This window comes from Danio rerio, chromosome 2 (genome assembly GCF_049306965.1).
Source record: "Danio rerio strain Tuebingen ecotype United States chromosome 2, GRCz12tu, whole genome shotgun sequence".
NCBI lineage: Eukaryota > Metazoa > Chordata > Actinopteri > Cypriniformes > Danionidae > Danio > Danio rerio.
This window is the reverse complement of record NC_133177.1, coordinates 38532690-38553622: the sequence shown is the minus strand read 5'-3', so window position 1 is coordinate 38553622 and position 20933 is coordinate 38532690. Positions and strand designations below refer to the sequence as shown.

Below are 20933 nucleotides of genomic sequence, written 5' to 3'. Positions count from 1 at the left end.
ATGTGGCATGGTTGTTTGTGCCAGGCGGGCTGGTCTGAGTATTTCAGAAACTGCTGATTTATTGGGATTTTCATGCTAAACCATCCCTAGGGTTTACAGAGAATGGTTAGAAAAAAGATAAAATATCCAGTGAGCAGCAGTTCTGTGGATGCAAATGCCTTGTTGATTCCAGAGATCAGAGGAGATTGGGCAGACTGGTTCCAGCTGATAGAAAGGCAACAGTAACTCAAATAACCACTCGTTACAACTGAGGTATGCAGAAGAGCATTTCTGAATGCACAACATGTCAAATCTTCAGTCGAATGGGCTACAGCAGCCGAAGACCACATGGGGTAGTACTCCTGTCAGCTAAAAACAGGAAACTGAGGCTACAATTTGCACAGGCTCACCAAAATTGGACAACAGAAGATTGGAAAAACGTTGCCTGGTCCTAAGTATCATTGATGACCATGTCCATCCCCTTATGACCACAGCAGGATAATGCGCCATGTCATAAAGCACAATCTCAGACTGGTTTTTTGAATATGACAATGAGTTCACTGTACTTAAATGTCCTCCACAATCACCAGATCTCAATCCAATAAAGCACCTTTGGCATGTGGTGGAAAGGGAAATTTGTCATGGATGTGCAGCCGGCAAATCTGGACCAAGTCAATATGGACCAAAATCTCCAAAAATGTATTTCCAGTACTTTCTTAAATATATATGCCATGAAGGATTAAGGTAGTTCTGAAGGAAAAGGGGGTCCAATCCAGTATTAATAAGGTGTACCTAATAAAGTGGCAGGTGAGTGTATTTTTCCATTTCTATGGTAATAGATTGGAAAATACTATTTACTCCTATTCAAACCTATTTAAAGCAGATTTTTAAAAAGCCGTTTTATCCGAATGATTTTTGAACACGTGTAATGACAGATTTGATTTTTTGAACTAATTAGTAGTTTTGAACAAAATATTTGAGCGAGTTACTCAATAGCTAACGTCTACACAAATACATTTGTTTGCTTTTGGATTGAATGCGTGAACAAACTGATTCCGTAAATAATTCAATGATTCAATCAGACACTTATGCTGGTGTAATTGTATGAACTTCATCAAGAGTCAGTGAAAAGGAACATGCTGACAGAAAATCTGAGGGATTCAGATTTGAAAATGATAAAAAGAGCCAGTGCTGTTGGATTGTAAACTTCTTATGCCATGTGGGACACTTCTTTTCAGAGATTTGACCTCTGCTATAGCTATAAAGAAAGAATGCACTTTTTTGCAGCATGCAGTGCGGTAGAAACAGCATGCTTCAAGTCAAGTGTCCAGATCACATTATATCTGAGGAGGTAAAAAAACACGGTGGCCAACGAGAAACAGGTGAGAGAAGACATGCGTTGAACTCTTGGAGGGAGGTGAGCTTTTTTGTACCACAGAAATACTGTTATCAGGTTATTACGTGACATTTTTGGTGGCCTTTGCCATATGAAACATTTTGAATTCTGTTTTATTTTTCTTTCTCCCCTCCTCCCATTTCTATTTTTCTGGTATGCATTCTTGTGCAGATTTTATATTATTCCTGTTCAAATGAAACACAAACAGTTTTGTAATCATATTATATTACTCCATTCCTGTACTGTAATCCCAATACTTTAATGTGACATGAAACATTTAGACATTTATGCACATCAAACTAGTTCATTACTTACAATTACTTCAAATTTCTAACCTAGAATTTCATTCACCATTCAATTTCTTTACATGCAGTGCCAGACCAGTCTATGCAGATCCTGGAGAACTGAAGAGATTTATATAGCTTTATGTCAGCAGTGTTTAAGTGAAGTTTATTTATAAACTAATTTCAAGAGGATCACATTTTTATGATTGACCTAGGATGGTCCTGCATAAACTAATCATCTGATTCCTAAGTCACTATAAACAACCAGAATTTCATATCACAGTTTTCTTCATTTTGAAGAATCCCCACTTCCACCCCTACTACCCCTTTTCCTAGATTGGCGTCCTGGCGTCCCAGTGGTTAGCACTGTGGCCTCACAACAAGAATGTCACTGATTCAAGTCCTTACCCTTACATGTTCTCTCTATGCTCGTGTGGGTTTACTGGTTTACTCCCACCATCCAAAGATATGCGACATAAGTGATTGGACTAATCAAATTTGCCACCATAGATGTGCTCCTAGTCAGCAGTGTATCATACCAATTCCTAATTTGTTATTAGCTATAAACAGCAGGGGAGTTCTCAAGATCTACCTTGACTCAAACTCCCCTCTTGCTCTGCAAATGGAGGGAGCTCAGGGCTCTCTCCCAGGACAGCATGCCAAGTACGCTGTATAATCAATCATCAGCTAAGTGTGAACTCTTAAAGTGCATATTTAGAGGCATTTTTTTTCCAATCTAAGTTGCATTTTTTACCAAACAATTAAAACTTATACTTTTACGGGTTTACCATATCTGAGCTCTTCTCACCTTTCTTATAGGAGAAATGCAATCAAGTACTTCTAGGTCTGTTGAGATGAATAAAGTATAAAGTTTAACTATAAAGTTTGCCTGTCTTCAATTAGTTTAGAGGTTCTAAGATAAATTACATTGAACGATGGAACCAATTTCAAAACCAGTGTTGGTTATTTAAAAAAGAAAAAATCATGTAAAAATAATAATTGATATTTTGTTGCACAAAATTAGATTTATTTAGTTCTTGCCTGTACACCATCTTTTCAACATTACAGGATGTTTTAAAAGTAAATGTCTGTTTATGTATAAGCATTAAAGGGATACCTATACCCTGACACAAATATAAACGTGTACTCACTATTTTCTCAACCTAAAAGTTGTTCCAAACATTGTTTTTCACACAAAATAAGTCCTTTTAAAAAGTGTTAAAAACCCAACCCAGGCTCATTATAAAAATGTACCGCTTGATACATTTTTTGGAGAGCACCAAATACATCTAAGGAGGTACCGTTTTTTTGCAGTTTTTGTTTTCGCGACTCCATCAGAGGCCACGGTGTACACTTTTTGAGATTTTAAATTTCTCCTGCGAGTGCCTTTTGCCCTTGCTGTCGACTGACTGATTAACTGACTGGTCGACTGACCCACTCTCCTCTGTTCCTAAACCCATCCAAAGTTTTCAATACGCTTCGATTAAAATGGTATGTTTTCATCCAAATGAAATCACAAAACTCGTACCAATTAGTCCCTTTTCAGACAATACATAAAATACTTATGTTTCCTTAGCAGATTGGAAAATGTTTGTGACAGCTGAATGATGAGTAAACAATGACAGAATTTTCAGATTTGGGTGAACTATCCCTTTAAATTCTGTATTAGTTTCACGAAGATAAAGACTGTTGACAGCCTTGATAAAGAAATATAAATGTTTTTTTTTTTCAGGCTTTCAACATGCTGTTTGAAAGAGTCCTGCAATGGATTTAAAGACATCAGCTTCACAGAGGTCTGATTCAATGAGATAGCACAGATGTGAAGAAAGCATTTTGTGCTGAACTTAAAGGTCACCTGCATGCTGGCATGTTTATTGCCAAACATATTCCTGCACTGAGTTACAACAGCAATTTTACGTATATCTGTTTGTTCAATTAAGGCCATCAGTCAGCTTAACGATGAGCAAAGTTTTAATAGTAGGATCGCATTTTCTCAGATCGTTAATGCTTACTATGTCTCGGTTCGACAAATAGAGGATTGCATGACAATGTTGGAGGACATCCCATTCGGTTTCTCCACCAGTGCTTTGGAAAATGTGTATTATGATCCCTGCAATGGAGACAGACAGACAGATGAATGGATAACACATCTCGAAACCTACTGTTGACAGTGTGATACAGGATATGGGATGTGTGTCTCACACGCATGTGATTTGGTGGAAGGTTTATTTGCAGAGCTCGAGACCTTATGGCATTGATTTAAATTTCGTTTTCCCTTCTCGGTTCTGTTATGGTGGAGTTGACCTTCAAAACCAGCCTAATAAAACCCAGAAGCATTCCATCTTAATATGTTAAAGTGCAGAGATTTAATTTTCTTTGATAGATTTTCTTGCGGCTTGTCTTTGTAGCCTTAAGTCTCTGCGCTCCTGGTAGACTTTAAAACAAACACGCTCTAATAAGTTTAACTTCCAGCAGAAGAAAGATGGGCTGTGCAGCTATTTTACACCTCACAGTGTAAACATGATGTCTGCTTATAAATGGCATTTATGTTTTTATAGCTACAGGTTATTACTAACTAATTGTGATCATCATAAACCTCCAGCATAGCAATGAGCATTTTTTTCTTCTCCTTATCCCTTCTTTTCCTCTAGACCTCTCACATAGTCTTTGCTGAAATATATCCCTGTTTCCTTAATACACAAACTCTTGCTGAGACACCGCCTCATAAAAATCATGGTGAAAGCCATAAGTCTGCTTCACGCTATGCCACATTTCTGCTGCATTCTTGTACACAAACACTGGCGGCCAAACACATTAATCAGTGTACACAGATCCTCTTTTCAAATAAACGGAGAGAGAGACAGAGAAAGGGATGTTGGGGCAAAACAGAGTGACGAATGAAAGTCGTATTTCTTTTGCGGGTATCGTCTCAATAGCAGAGTTGAAAAACTGCAAAATAATTCAATAATTCAAAAGGGAAACTGGTTTGATATATTTGAGGATGTGTCAGGCTGGACCTCCAACATGTGTACCTCTCAAAGGATAAATGATTTAAAGCTTTCTGGAAAATCGAAAACATGCGGCATCCAGATCTTGACTTCAAAACGAATATATCATTCTAATGCAGTTCATTGGTATGGTGGTATTTAACTAATCAGGCTACATTACATTTTTGATCAAATGTTTGGGGTCAATATAGGGGGAAAACACAGTAATACAGTGCTCAGCATATACGAGTACACCCCTCATTTAAATGAATATTTTCTATAGGATGCTTTACAGTATTAGATTTGTGCATATTCATTAGTTTAGTCAGTACTGAAGCCAAATCTGGAGCTAATCCAACAAAATAACTTAAAATAACAGTTCAGATATTAGTAGCCAAATTGATATGTTATAGAAAAATGTTAAATACAATTTTTCAATAATAGCAAAAAAATCAAGAAAATTTTTTTATTGAATTTTGTAGTTAGTCTTTTTTTTTTTTTTTGCAAAATTTTGGATGAATTTAATTGTATTAACTTTCCATTTTAAAAAGATGTACTGTGACTAAAATACTATTTTAATAAATATATCTGTTTAATAAATCTGTTTTGTTCAAATGGACAAATATATATTACACATATTCACTGAGATATGGATAAAAATATTACACACACACACACACACACACACACACACACACACACACACACACACACACACACACACACACATATATTCTTTAAAAATGCGGTATGTCAGTGAAATAAGTTACTTTTGTAAATTATTAAAAATATTAGAAATAATAAAATAAAATTTAAAAATAAATAAAAGTAAAAATATTTATAATTTACATTTAATTTATGGTTATAGTAAAATATATTTCTGCAATGGTACAGGGACAGTCAGCAAAAAATAAGTTAACTTTAGCGAATTATTTAAAGATAATTAAAAAATAATAAAATAAATATACAAATAAAAAAGATAAACAAAATATTTATAATTAACATTTAATTTATACTTGTAGTAAAATTTAAAACTTATTTTAAATAGTTTTGAGTTATCTTAATATTACTGTTGTTAATTATTCTCATGTATCTTTGACAAATAAATGTATAATTTGTTATAATAGACTAATGACATACTTTCTTAAATAATAGATAAATAAATAAATATTTGAAAATAAAATTAAATCTTATAGACCACAATTATTTAAATACATTTAATATTATAAAACCAAAATCCACAATGTATTTATAATTCTACTACTACAACTACTACTGCTACTGATAATAATAATGAATTGCATGACTTAAGTTTTTTAAACTGAATATCCAATAAAGCTGCTTTTTCAATACAATGAAAGTGAATGGCAACTATTCCCTGACCCTAACCCTAACCCCACTTCTTTTGCCTCACACACAATAGTAATTTGAGTTCCAGAAGACTTGGAATACAGCAAATCATATTCATGCTTCAATGTGCCTTTTGTTCTTTATGGAGCTTGTCAGTCTCTGGTCACTATTTATTTTTACAGTTAAAGCAACACTACTGTTTACTAAATATCTACATATTTATTCTCAAGATTTTATAATGTCAGTTTTATTTCACAGTCAAACCCTCAAATAATGATAAAATTGATTTTATTGTTTATATTATATATTTTGTTTATATTACGGAGGATTCACAGCTGATATGCACTAGACTTCATGTCTCTTCTAAATATAGATTTAAACCTTACCTTTTAGCCTGTCGTTTCCCTCAGTGTTCAAACCATAGTGTTGCAGTTATAAAGCAAAGCGGCATGTAATTAAAACCGGTAGTGACAGTGCTTGCTCTGCTATAAATTATAATTAAAGACACAGACCCACACGCAATCACTTACCCAGAAAATCCCTGCAGAACGAGAGCTACTGTAAACTAGCATGCCTTTGTTTCATATAGCTTGACATTTGCTGACTGCAGAACAGTTTCTCCCTGTTCTTATTCCCTACATATTCCAACCACATGTAAAAGTATCCAAATATTTATGGAGACGATCAGGTGTGCCAAAGACTTTTTTTTATAGTGTTCTGGGTCTACTTTTAGCCCATAACAAATGAAACATTGAGTATGTCAGAGCTGCCGTGGGACCGAAGGGATGGTTTTAAGGCCTGTATTTGTGATTTTGCTCAGTGACGACATTCTTTGAAAGTGCTCCAAGAGGAAGCTGCTGCCGTTTCTATCTGGTCGAGGAAGAATATATGGCCACATTATGTATAAAGCCGGACCCCTGCTTTCCTTTAAAAAACATTACACCTGGCCTGCTCTCCAGTTTCAGTCCAAGTATTTCACCTCTGTGTAACACAACACCCAACAGATGCCTGGGAAATTATAGCCAAACAAGCTCAGTGATGACTCCGATAATTGGTCTTCTGTTGCACGTACGACTTTGATTATAGGCTGACAGAAAAATATGTGGAGTTGGTGTGCAAACAAATAATTTGGTCCAAATCTGTTTTCTTTTTCTATGCATTGTTGTGTAATTTGTAATATTTATGAATGATGCATACGTTTGCACCCTGTGATTTCCATGATTTAGAAAACCACAGATGGAGCTGCAGAATCCCATGTTAAAAATGGATTACAATGCTGAAACTGAAACATTTTGATGAATGAATCAAAAATAGTGTTGTATAATCAAATCGTGATGTGGACTAGAGTCTATAAATATTAAACAGCAAAAAAGATTTAAATTCTGCATGTTTTGGATGTAGATTTGAATTGATGCCATGGTTTGTTTTTGTAAACTTTTACAGCTTCTGTTGTCACAGGACATCAGCGTATGAACTTCAATACTGCTTTTTTATTTGAGAACAATGCATGTCATATCATGTATTCACAGTTAATAAAATAGTAAAGTTTTCTGCTTTACATTTCTGTACATTTGTATATTTCTGTATTATAATCTGTTTCTAAAATTAATTCTGCAATTTCATCTGTTTTTCTAAATCATGGAAATCGTAGGATCCAAATGTATTGCATATATTTAAAAATTACAGGATACATAGAATAAAAATGAGTTTAATCAATGATTTGTTTACAATAGAATCCAGTTTAACTGACTTCTAACTAACTGACTGACTGACCGACCGACCGACCAACTGACCAACCAACCAACCAACCAACCAACCAACCAACCAACCAACTAACCAACCAACCAACCAACCAACCAACCAACCAACCAACCAACCAACCAACCAACCAACCAACTAACCAACTAACTAACTAACTAACTAACTAACTAACTAACTAACTAACTAACTAACTAACTAACTAACTAACTAACTAACTAACTAACAAACAGGGTTTCTGCTGGTTTCACCAAGTTAAGACCATTATGAATAAAATAACTTATACTTAATCATTTAATGATAAACTTATACTCAATATAATTTTTGTTTTCAAATATTTCATTTAGAAAAGATTTTATCAAAAAATTATAAAAAGTTATTCACTTAAAAATGCAACAATAATAATAATTGTATTATTTTTACAATTATTTTTTAAATATATCCAATCACAAACCATATAACCCCTACCAAGAATAGAACAAAGTAATTAAATACTATTTTTAAATAAAATGTTAAAAGTTTTATTGAGATGGATTGTTGATGATTGTTTGGGTGTTAATTTCCAGATTGGGTAGCTTTACATAAACAAAGAAAAATTAAGACCTGTTAAAAATATTTAAGACCTACAACACAATATTTCTGTAGATTTGGAACTTTTTAAGTTCTAAAATTTTACTTTTAAGATTTAAGACATTTTGACACTTTTTAAGACCCTGCGGATACCCTGAACTAGTTAAGAAAATTAAATAATAAAATAATCAAAATCAATTAAATAAAATTAAATGTGATTTTTAAGAATAAATGCCACAGTTATTCTTCCATATTTTAATTTTAGTTAAAATTTAAAATGTTTAAAATTTAAGAAAAAAGTAATCCTAATTTATGAAAGCCATGGTAAAAATCATTTTTGATCATGTGTCTGAATTACAATATAAAACAGGAAATTGGAATATGTTTTACAAACGTTTTGGAAAAATCATACGAATATTTATATAGCCTAATATACAGTGCATTCGGAAAGTATTTATAGTGCTTCACTTTTTCCACATTTTTTTGTTAGAGCCTTATTCCAAAATGGATGAAATTCATTTATTTCCTCAAAAATCTAAATACTCCATGATGACAATGTGAAAAAAAGATTTCACAAAATAAAAACAAAACAAAAGAAAAGAAAAGAGATCACAAAATCACAATGTATGTAATGTAATGTATGTAATGTAAGTATTCACAGCCTTTGCTCAATACTTTGTTGACGCATCTTTGGCAGCAATTACAGCCTCAAGTCTTTTTGAATATGATGCCACAAGCTTAGCACACTTGTCTTTGGGAATGTTTGCCCATTCCTCTTTGCAGTACCTCTCAAGCTCTATCAGGTTGGATGGGAGCGACAGGGTACAGCCATTTTCAGATCACTGCAGAGATGTTCAGCAGGATTTAGGTCTGGGCTCTGGCTGGGCCACTCAAGAACATTCCCTGAGTTGTTATGAAGCAACTCCATTGATATTTTGGCGATGTGCTTTGGGTCATTGTCCTGCTTGAAGATGAACCGTTACCCCAGTCTGAGATCAAGAGCACTCTAATGCAGGTTTTTATTCAGGATGTCTCTGTATATTGCTGCATTCATCTCTCCCTCTTTCCTGGCTACTCGACCAGTTTCTGCTGCTGAAAAACATTGCCACAGTATGATGCTGCCACCACCACGTCTCAGTGTAGGGAAAGTATTAGCCTGGTGATGAGCGGTGCCTGGTTTTCTCCAAACGTAACGCCTGGCATTCACTCCAAAGAGCTTAATTTTAGTTATGTTAGTCATCCGACCAGAGAATGTTGTTTCTTATTGTCCATTTAGATGCCTTTTGGCAAATTCCAGGTGGGAAGTGGGTTCCATCTGGCCACTCTACCATACAGGCCTGATTGGTGGATTGCTGCACAGATGGTTGTCATTCTGTAAGGTTCTCCTCTCTCCACAGAAAAACGCTGGAGCTCAGACAGAGTGACCATTGAGTTATTGATTACCTCCCTGACTATGGCCCTTCTCCCTGGATCACTCAGCTTAGACGGCCGGCCAGCTCCTGGAAGAGTCCTGGTGTTTCCATACATCTTCCTCTTATGAATAATGGAAGCCACTGTGCTCATGGGAACTTTCAGAGCAGCAGATTTTTTCTTTAACCTTCCCCAGCCTTGTGCCTGGAGACAATCCTGTCTCGGAGGTCTACAGACAATTCCTTTGTCTTCATGCTTGGTTTGTGCTTTGACCTGCACTGTTAACTATGGGACCTTATATAGACAGATGTATGCCTTTTCAAATCATATCCAATCAACTGAATTTACCACAGGTAAATTTACCTTCAATTAAGCTGCTGAAACATCTCAAGAATGATCAGTGGAAACAAAATGTACCTGAGCTCAATTTAGAGCTTCACGGCAAAGGCTATTAATACTTTTGTACATGTGATTTATCAGCTTTTTAATTTTTTTATAAATTTGCAACAACTTTAAAAAATCTTTCTCCACATTGTCATTATGGGGTATTGTGTGTAGAATTTTGAGGAAATAAATGTATTTAATCAATTTTGGAATAATGCTGTACCAAAAAAAATGTGGAAAAAGTGAAGCGCTATGAATACTTTCCGGATGCACTGTATATTTCTGATATGCTTATATTTTATTCATTCGACCATACACCTGCATTTTTATATATAATTTCCTAATGTTTAACTGCATGTTTAGAATTGAACATTTTAAGCAGCTAAAAAACCCAAAAGGTGTAAATTAAATAATGCATTAATTACCATTTGTACACTTATTTCACTTTTCGAATAAAGATGGAAATTTATGAAAAGGACGCATAAAAACTCCTACGACCATGTAGTTTGACGCTTTAAGTTCTGGACTATGTTGACTTTGGCTCTACTACATGCCTGTCAGTAGCCATATATCACAATTCCTGGAAAACAGATTGATTTGCGGTGCTACTGTAAGAAAAGCTCTGGAATAAAAATGGCATGTTCATTAAAATCTACCTGTGAGAGCTGGCGGTATAAGCACGGTTTAGTCTTGTTAAGTTTATGTTTAATGAAATAAGTTCCAGACAATGTCCAGCAGAGAAGTGTCTCATTACCTCCCTCAGTCGTTTTTTTGGAAGTCTCTGAAGCCACACCCAGGCTGGTCATTGGCTCAGGGCTCCATTGAGGACATTTAAAGTGTTTGAAGGCAGAGAGCTGGAGGACTCGGGACATTGCTGGTCAGGAGGGCCCTGAATGCCCAGTCTGAGCTTGTAAACAGGTGCTTGCAGTAATAGACGTCAGGCAGTGAGCAGGAAAGTTACTGTGGCAGGGAATATTCTGGGGTAAGGCATCTGCAGATTCATTATAGCCTGTGCATGAGCCTCTTTACTTTTTTTGCAGCATTAAAGATGTTGTTTAATTCAGTTTAAGTCACATTACAATGTTTGTAAAGGTAAAGTAAAAACTTTTATTTCATGAATGATTCCTTAGTGTGTTGCTTTTCTTTTTATTTGCCAACTCTTGCTAATTATACATTTTAATTTGCTATGAAAGGCAATTTCAAACACTTTTTGTTAATGAGGTATATTTATTATAGAAGTGAAAATAATTGTTTAATGTTTAATTTAAAGTCATTTATTGTTAAAAGTCAGATTAGGTAAATATTGTGCACCAATTTGTTGCAAATCAAAGTTTATTCATGCTCGAAACTATTTTAAAAGTAAAAAAGCATTGAGAGTGATTTAGATATGTTATTTGGTGCAGTCTCTGATTTCACAATCAACTTTAGGGTAATTAATATTGTTCAGTGAATATATTAAAATGACTTGATTTATACATCTTGCACACCAATGGGTGTCCCAAGCTTGACAATATCCTATGCCTGCCTGTTGTACCAAATGGTTGACCATGTTTTACTGTTTTAAATAATGAGAAAGCACTTATCCACTTGATTTTGGTTTTATTGTAAAAAAAAAAAAAAACAAGAAACATGATAAATGAAAATCTAGAATATTTCATGGCATACTTCAAAAAATAAACATTACTAAGTATTCAAAAATGTTTTGATTATGTTTTTACATAAATTGGTCTTACACTTCATATTTTTTTGATTTTTCATAGAATATTTATTAATTCCGGTACTTTTACCATAAGCTGACATGTCAACCATTTGGTAGAGGTTGATATTTTAGAAATTATATGGATATGAGTGACATTAGGAGTTAAGAAATGCAATGCAATTTTCATTTTCTTTGTGGGGCAGTTAAAGGGATATAACATGGATAATGCATTATTGTGGGCAGCATGATTTATAAATTATAAAGCCTTTTTTGTTTATGGGGGTTTACAAATGTTAAAATAAATAAAAAATATAATAAAATAAAAGTAAATAAATAAATATATAAAAACTATATTGTATATTAATGAACAAAATAATTATTTTATATTACTGTATGTATGCTTATGAATGTTTTATAGCAAATTAGCATATTAAGATAATATTATATATACAGACACAGTATACATTGCTCAGCTATATAAGTACACCCCTCACAAATCTATCTTGTGAATTCGTATTTTTAATAGAAAGCTATACAATATTATATTTGTGCATATACATTAGATTAGTCAGTACTGAAGCCAAATCTGGAACTTATCTAACAAAATAACTTACAAAATCGGTCCATAAACTAGTACAGCAAAATGCATATGTTATAGAAAAATATTAAATATAAATTTTTAAAAGAGGAAAAATTGAGAGAAGAAAATAAAAGAAGGAAAATTTAATTGAAATTTTGTTGGTTGTAATTTCTTTTGCAATATTTTACTTGAATTTAATTGCATAATTTTCAATTTTTAAATATGTTTGGTGACTAAAATATTATTTTAATAATTATATCTGTTTAATAAATCTGTATATTCACTGAGAAATTGATAAAAATTTTCATTTTCAAAATGGGGTGTACTCAGTTATGCTGAGAACTGTTTATTGATTTGGACGATTATAAAAAAAACACAATAAATCTGCTGTAAAATCTGTAATATGAGTGGAAAATAAGCTTGTCATGTCTCTGTCTCTCTTTATTTCTTACTCATTCCTTCTCCATGCTTTTTTTTTCCCCAAGCAATATGCATACTACTTAACCTGCTCGGACCCCGCTTTCATATAAGATCTAAGCTTCATCCTCGTCGCCTGTCAGATTAGCAGCAAAGGCTACTGTTTTGGCGTGAGGTACTATCATAAGCCCAGATCAGATGAACAGCAGATGTTGCATTCAGCCCACTGGAGGTTTACTATGCTGCCTGCACATTGCACATTACTAACAGAGTTGATTTTCGGCAGCTGAAAGATCCTCTAAGGCTGCTGTGGTTTCTTTCCCCAGTGGTACATATTGTGAAGAGGAAATGAGTCTCTACCTAGACTTAAGCTTAATTGCTTTCAGCTCTCATCAGCTGAAGAGCGGAGGGGAAAATCACTAGTCCTGCATGTTTGCGGCTCACAGAATGCACTCCTCACCTCTCTTCCTCTTCTCTACGTGCATCGGTAAACCCCGAATCTCCTTCCTAATGGTGCAGCCAGGGCTCCGCTTCAGATGCAGAGGAACAGACTGTCTTTGTCTTCTTTTTAATGTGTCTCAGGAGAGGTGAAGGCACAGACTAGCTTTCTGTTTTCAACCTCACTCAATTTATTCCCCTCTCAGAATGTGATTTATACTGTTCACAGTCTGTTTGTAAGCCTTATTGCTTGTAGGTCTTTGCCCTTGTAGTTCCTAAAAGCCATGAATGAGTCCCAGTCACAGTGCTGAAAGCTTGTATTTTGAGATCCAAAAAAGCAAACAAAAAAAAGTTAGCCACTTAGCCGCCTGCATCTTGTCTGTCTCATACCCTTTCTATCCTTTGTAGTACTTCATGCTGCAGGGATTTCAATAGGCACAGCTTGCTGAAATCAAATGCTAACTGGGTGTGGAGGAGAATATTCAAACATCACTATGTCTAAATTGCAGTCATCTTGTAAAACTAAGGTATACTTAGATGATCTACCATACCAAAAAAATAAATAAAATAAATAAATAAATAAATAAATACATAAGATAAAACTACATCAAAATAAATAATGATTAAATAAAAAAATATAGTTTAAAAATTGCTAAAATATTGTAATGTTGAAAAATACAGCTTTAAATTGAGATAAAAATAATTTTTTAAAATTATAATAAATATTTAATATATTCTTAAAATTATAAAAATGTAATCCATCCATCCATCTATCTATCCACACTGTAAAACCAAAAAAGTTAAGCTAATTTAAACCATTTGAAGAAACCGATTGCAAATAAACATTTAGGTTAAAAAACTAATAGTAAAGAGTACAGTGAACTTAATCCATTTGAGTAAACAGAGCAATTTAAGCACAGTAAAACCCAAAAAATGAAGAGAACTCAAACCAACTGAGTGCTGTAAAAATCAATAAGTTAAGGCAACTCAAACCGTTTGAGGAAACCGATTATTACAAACCATTTGAGTTAAAAACAAATCTATATGAGTACTGTGAACTTACTCCATTTAAGTTGAAATAATGAGGTATTTAACTTACTCCTTAACTTCAACACTGAGTTCAAAACCCCATTTAAAATAAGTAGAATTAACTTTCAGTAAATTTTAAATTAACTACACTCATTTCATTTGATAAAGTGGACTGTTGGGTTTGTACTAGACCCAACTAGATTTGTCTGTACTAGAGCTGTGCAATCTAATTATTTGAATTTTTAAAAATCTTTTATGTTAACTTTTTTTTTTTTTGCACTTTTATGAGTGCTAAATGTTTGATAGTCATAACTACATTTATATAATTTAGCTATGTAAACAAACTTATAGTGATTCAGATGTCATTTTAGACAACAACAATCTCTGATCTATTTTATATAAATATTTTGATTTGAATAATTTATATGAGGATATTTTTCAGAGAATAATAATTATAATATTATTCAGAAAAGTGAATAAGTACAGTGCTTTTTATTAGGGGTGCACCGATATGGATTTTTGGGCCGATATTGATAAACGATAACTCTTTAGATTTGGAGGCTGATAACCGATATATTAGCCAATAAATATACAGTTAAAGTCAGAATTATTAGACCCTCTTTAATTTTTTTTTCTTTTTAAAATATTTCCCAAATGATGTTTAACAGAGCAAGGAAATTTTATAGTATGTCTGAATTTTTTTTCTTCTTCTGGATAAAATCTAATTTGTTTTAGTTCATCTACAATAAAAACAGTTTTTAATTTTTCAAAAACCATTGTCAAAATAATTAGCCCTTTTAAGCAAAATTTTTTTTGATTCTCTACAGAACAAACTATTGTTATACTATAACATGCATAATTACACTAACCTGCCTAGTTAACCTAACCTAGTTAAGCCTTTAAATGTCACTTTAAGCTGTATAGAAGTGTCATGAAAACTATCAAGTCAAATGTTATGTGCTGCCATCAAGGTAAAGATAAAATAAATCAGTTATTAGAGATGATTTATTAAAACTATTATGTTTAGAAATGAGTTAAAAAAATATTTTCTACGGTAAACAGAAATTGGGGAAAAAATAAACAAGAGGATAATAATTCAGGGGGTTTAATAATTCTTTTTTAACTGTATATATTTAAAGAAAAAAAAATTTTTTGAACAGTGAACAACTGACTTTATTTTAAAAACTAAAAATGAACTAATGCAAGGTGGTTATATAGACCTATATTCACGATTTTTACAAAAATCAGCAGCAAGCATAAATTATTTCCTTTTCCTCACATAGCAAATTAACAAGTAACTTGAAGTTGCAAAAAAATAATATGTTAATAACAAAACGGGGTTTAATTAACAAACAAGTTAAATATATTTTAAATAAAATGAAAACGAAAATGAAAGAACTAAGAGCTCAAACCAGCTCAAATGCTCTCGAATAAAAAGTGTTATAAACAATTGTTAGTCATTTGACACTTTTATTTCTGCACTCCCACAAAATGCCTCATGCTTACAAGGCAGGCAGTTCTGTACAATTTTGAAATTTATCAGCTTAAAGATATCGGCCTAATTTTGATATCAGGCCGATATTGATAACATTAAAAAATAGAATTTTTTGGCCAATATCGGTATGGCCGCTGATATATGGTGCATCTCTACTTTTTATATATATATATATATATATTTTTTTATATATATTTTACATTTATGAAGTTTTTTTCAATGTTTTCCATTTGGCGAGAATTATGAAATTAAAACAAGATAATTTAAGTTGTAATATCTTTCATGAGCAATTCTGTTATTAATGTCATGCATTTGACAAGTACATGCCAAATGTGGTTAAGCCATACTTTGTGGATTTTAAAATGTACATTTTTTTCTACTATTCAATTGCTATAATCGAAACAGAGTATCTGCTTTGTTGCATGTACAATATATTTGTCCATTCAGTTTTAAACAACACCTTAGTAGTGGTAGAAAAAGAAAGTTGGCAGGTTTTTCCAGCGCCTTCTCCAAGATAAATAAAAGAGCAAAAAGGAACGGTGAACATGAAATAAAACCTTCTGACAGAAAGCAATAAACGAGACCCTCAAAGGGCCTAGCAGCTTCAGCATGTGTGTGGTGTCTGGGTCTGTGATGTGGGCTACAGCAGGACGGTTAGTGGACCTCACCACTCAATGCCTCAATACTACACCATCCAGTCTAATTAGCATCAGGGAGCCTGTGAGGTCATATAGAGAAATGTTCTTGATTGTTCTGAAGGCACCCCTGGTATTAACACTTGTATGTTTTAATGTACGCTAGATATGCTTTAAACATGTTATGAAGATATATTTTTCTGATATATGTAGTATCCATAAAAAAACATAAAAAACATTAATTTTGATCTATGGGGGGTGCCATTATTTTAATTGCACAGTGCAAGACGTCAATAGTTTTACTCTGTGATCTACTGGTGCTGACTATTTCTGATTTTCACCGCAATAAAACTCAGGAAAGCAAAAATTCTTATATAATGCCACATTGTCTGGCTTTCGGTTGTCATTTTCCAGACTCTCTTGAAATACGAGCCTCAGCCTATATTTTTGCTAAATGTATAATACGTTGCACCCTGGTACATTTGTTTGCAAGTTTCAGATGACAAATCCGCTAGAGGGCGCTGTCTGCAGTTCTGCAAATCTGAAATACAGCTATGTTTTGTTTTAGATACACACCCTTGAGTAGGCAGGGCTTGTTAATTAGATCACCTAGACAAACCACTGACCTAAACTCATCCATAAACCCAAGCAGAAGTGTTTTTAAAAGCAAATGTAAGAGAAAAGTGTATGCAATCACATAGTTTTACGTTGGTTTTACATTGCTTTTATCTTTTTTGTGGAACCGTGCTGCACCTGACTCAAAGCCAATTGCATCACAAGAACAACACTATAAGCCCTATCATGCACCTGGTGCAATAAGGCACAAGACGTGTTTGGCGTGGTTTGTTGCTTTTTTTAGACCAGCGCAACCCTAATTTTCACGCTTTGCGCCACGTTGTTTAAATAGCAATCAGTTTAATCAATTTGCGACACTTTGTGGTCTCGTGTATTCCTCTCTGAAAAGTAGGTGTTTAAAGGTGCATTGTTGCGTGTTGCTGTGTTGAGGAACTGAAATAGACTGCGCCACTAACCAACTGAAAGCTGGTCCAAAGTCCAGCGCAGAGCACCTTAGTTATGTGCCTATGCAGATTCAATTGCCTAGACAATGCTTAATACAAAAAATTATTATTTTCGACATAAATATAACAATTACTACCTCCATGCTTTCTTTATGCCGAGGGCTTTTTTCAGTATATTGATGACAATTTGCACTTGTATAATGTTATTATTATTAGTAGTAGTATTATTTATTATATTCATTCATTTTCACCGTCTCCATCATCATATGCGGCATAAGAATAGGCCGTGTGTTTGGATATAACCACTGTTCATTATGTTTTTTGACCACACTTTGTTATTCTTGTTCATTTATTTGTTTGCTAGAAATTAAAACAGAATTTTGAAATAGTTTTGAAACAAATATTTGCACTTAAACTAAATTAAATATATAGGCTGATGAATGTCTTCAGTAGAGTGAGTTTCCACCGTTTTCTCTTAGTAAAGAGAAAGTAAAGACGCACAATGGAGGAGGCTTGTTATTTATCCCTGCCAAGATTGTCTGTTTAACTATTTTCTCGCTAGTGAAGCGTTCAGTTTTTCTTTTTATAAAGTCCTCCATGTAAATAGCAAATGTGCCATGGCGTGACACAACTGACTCTTAAAAGGAATGGGAGATGAGATTGGTTTAATGCAGGTTATGCTCAAAAAACACCCATAACCCATTAAAAAAATAAGCACAACCCTGTTAAACCATGCGTTGGGGCGCAGAACGTATGTTTCCATCCTAAAAATAGCAGAAGTGGATTTAGAAATGCCTGCTTATTGCCATGCTCTTTAAACTTTGCGTCTAAATCGTTAACATATAGACCTCTATATTTGAGTCTTGATTACAATTTGAAATTGTATTTTTGTTGTTTTATAAGCTTATAATATCTGGCAAAGGGATTACCAATAAAAACTAGCTTTTGGGCTAATTTGGGTATACATTTACATGCTTGAGGATTGTTGATTAATATAAACTGTCCAGTCATTGTGAAAATAAATAAATTATACACATTATACAAATCAAATAGCAGTAAGGGAAGCATTTAACTGTAAGTTTTCACTATTCGTCTATGCAAATAAGGTTTTTTGGCGAGTTGTAAATTCTTTGAGGTATTCATCCATGTTCCTATTTGTCAGTGCTCTTCTTAGAATTAAGAAACAGTGAAGAACATCATTCACTTTTTTTGCCATTCAGCTAAAAAATACAATCAGTTTATTCCACATAATTTAAATCATATCAGTATTTTATTTTCTGATTTGCATTAGCAGTAGCTACCATCTGATGCCATGCACTGTGCACCTAAAATAATGGTACCAATTTTGTATTGGCTCAATGCTTAAGTGTTTAAATGTAACCCCCCATGTGAGTTTAATATCCTCATTTTGATGCATCAATTCAAATAGAAAATGGGAGATATTCGGATCCAGTACGCAGCCACTATTGAATCACAGATGTGAATTGCTTTAAATTAGCATGCTAGACCAGTACTTTTGTCCAAAATAATCACAAATTGCTTAAATAAACTATTCCATATGAACTCTGCTGCTGATTTGTTATGCGGTTACTGTTACTGTTTTACTCCGTGTAGTCATTCTGCTTGTTATATTGATGTGATTTTTGAAGTGGTTCTTTCTTTAAGTAGGGAGGCTAAGTATATTTAAAAATTTAGCAGTATAAATCTGGGCTTCATTGGCAAGAACGCATTGACTGGATGTTTTGGATTTAGCAAATGATTCATCTTGCTTTAATAGTTATTATTTGGCAACTCAGGAGCACAGAATGGCCGTTAGTCAGTCTCAGATTTAGTCTACTCAGACTAATGCGAAGGAATGGATCTCTTCACATCTGCAAAAGAGAATCTCTCAAAAACAACAGCCTCCAGCAATGTTTTCTGCTCGGTTGGTTGATCCGTGTGGCATGGGCTCCAGATTTTTCTCTGCTTCTGTTCACATTTCTATCTTGCTCCTGAGGGAGTCCTCTGTCTTCTCATTTCAGCATTTCTGCCATTCCACATCTGCTTCTGAACTTTGATGTGTGTTGTTCTGTGTTTATATTTAAGCGCCACATTTACAAAGATTTCCTTAATGTTTCGAAACAAAAAGAGTGGAATGAATAAATGGCTTGAATGAATAAATGATACAATAATGTGTTAAATGTGTAAGCCATTGGTTTATTATCAGAGCCTGTGACTGATAAAAGAAAAACAGAAATAAATCATATCAAACCTATAAAGGAAAAGTGACTTGCAGACGTTTGTCTGTTATTTTCTTAAGTTATGCAATGTCTGTGGAACCTTTTGGTGGTAAAAGTAAAAGTAAATGACTGTCATTTTAGGTCCTTTAGGCTCACAGGGGCCCTCGGCTTTGCGTTATGTAATAAGATATATGAGTGTTTTACATTCTGGGGGTTCATTTTAGTTGATGTATTTATTAGGATTTATTCATTTGTCTTTTTAAACATTTAAAATATGATACTAATTATGAACTTTTAGACTAATGTCTCCCCATTGACATTTAATTTAACATTAGACACTTTATATGTATTTATCATAGTTTTTACGTAAAAAATCAACATTGTAAATTTAATTAGAACTTTGATTAATTGAAAATATAATATTATTAAATATTATGTAGCATAGGCGCAGTGGGTGGCATGATCGCCTAACAGCAAGAAGGTCACTGGTTCGAGCCCTGGCTGGGTCAGTTGGCATTTCTATGTGGAGTAAAATGACCATTTTCAAACACTTCTACATTTATGTTCACAAATTTCACATTGAAGGCAATAAAAATACATTATTATTTGACATAAAAAGGAAATTACTCAACTTATACATAGTAGCCAGAGAAAAATGCTAATTTTAGGAGGAAAATTCAGATGGCATTTAGAGTTTTTTTGCATCTGAACTCTCCACATATATTTATTATCTTATAACAAAAACGTATTTTCGCCACATACAGATTACCAGTATAGGGCTGCGCGATTGTAAAAATCGGATATCGCGATATTTTCTTTTTTTGTGAATACAGAAAAATGTTCTTTTTGTATGAATACAGTTTTACAATATTGTAAATTAATATTGTCAAATAGCTCTTTTTCATGTGTTTCTGAGGAGTCTAACAGTATAGGTAAAGTAATTGAATAGTCACAATGCAAAAAATGCTTCCATCACTTTGTTTTGTCTAGTTTCTAGTCCAAATCTAAAAAAAATCTTAGAGCAAGTAAAAAATAGTGTTTTGTTTTCACCGTCAGAAGAAATAAGTGAAAAGAAGAGTTTTTCCTTAAAACAAGCAACATTATCTGAAAGTAGGGTAAGTGAAATAATCTTGATTTCTCTTTGAAATGTAGAAATTTGGACTAGAAACAAGACAAAAATTCCAAGTGGGAAAAACAAAAAAATAAATCATATAAAAATCTTTGGACTGTGGGGGAAACCGGAGCAACCGGAAGGAAACCCATGCGAATGCAGGGAGAACATGC

At 33.5% G+C, this 20933-nt stretch overlaps 1 protein-coding gene across 3 annotated transcripts in view; it reads left to right on the top strand.

Moving 5' to 3' along the window:
• The first annotated feature begins 10939 nt into the window (after positions 1-10939).
• The window catches only part of tnn (tenascin N), a 57597-nt gene continuing 47603 nt past the window's right edge, over positions 10940-20933 (top strand). For 2 of the 3 annotated variants that reach the window (XM_005171265.5, XM_005171264.6), the window contains exon 1: positions 10976-11100. The gene's annotated coding sequence lies outside the window, so the exon portion shown is untranslated. Of the gene's footprint in view, positions 11101-20933 lie in introns of all 3 variants that reach the window. The other variant, NM_131036.2, reaches the window with a different exon arrangement.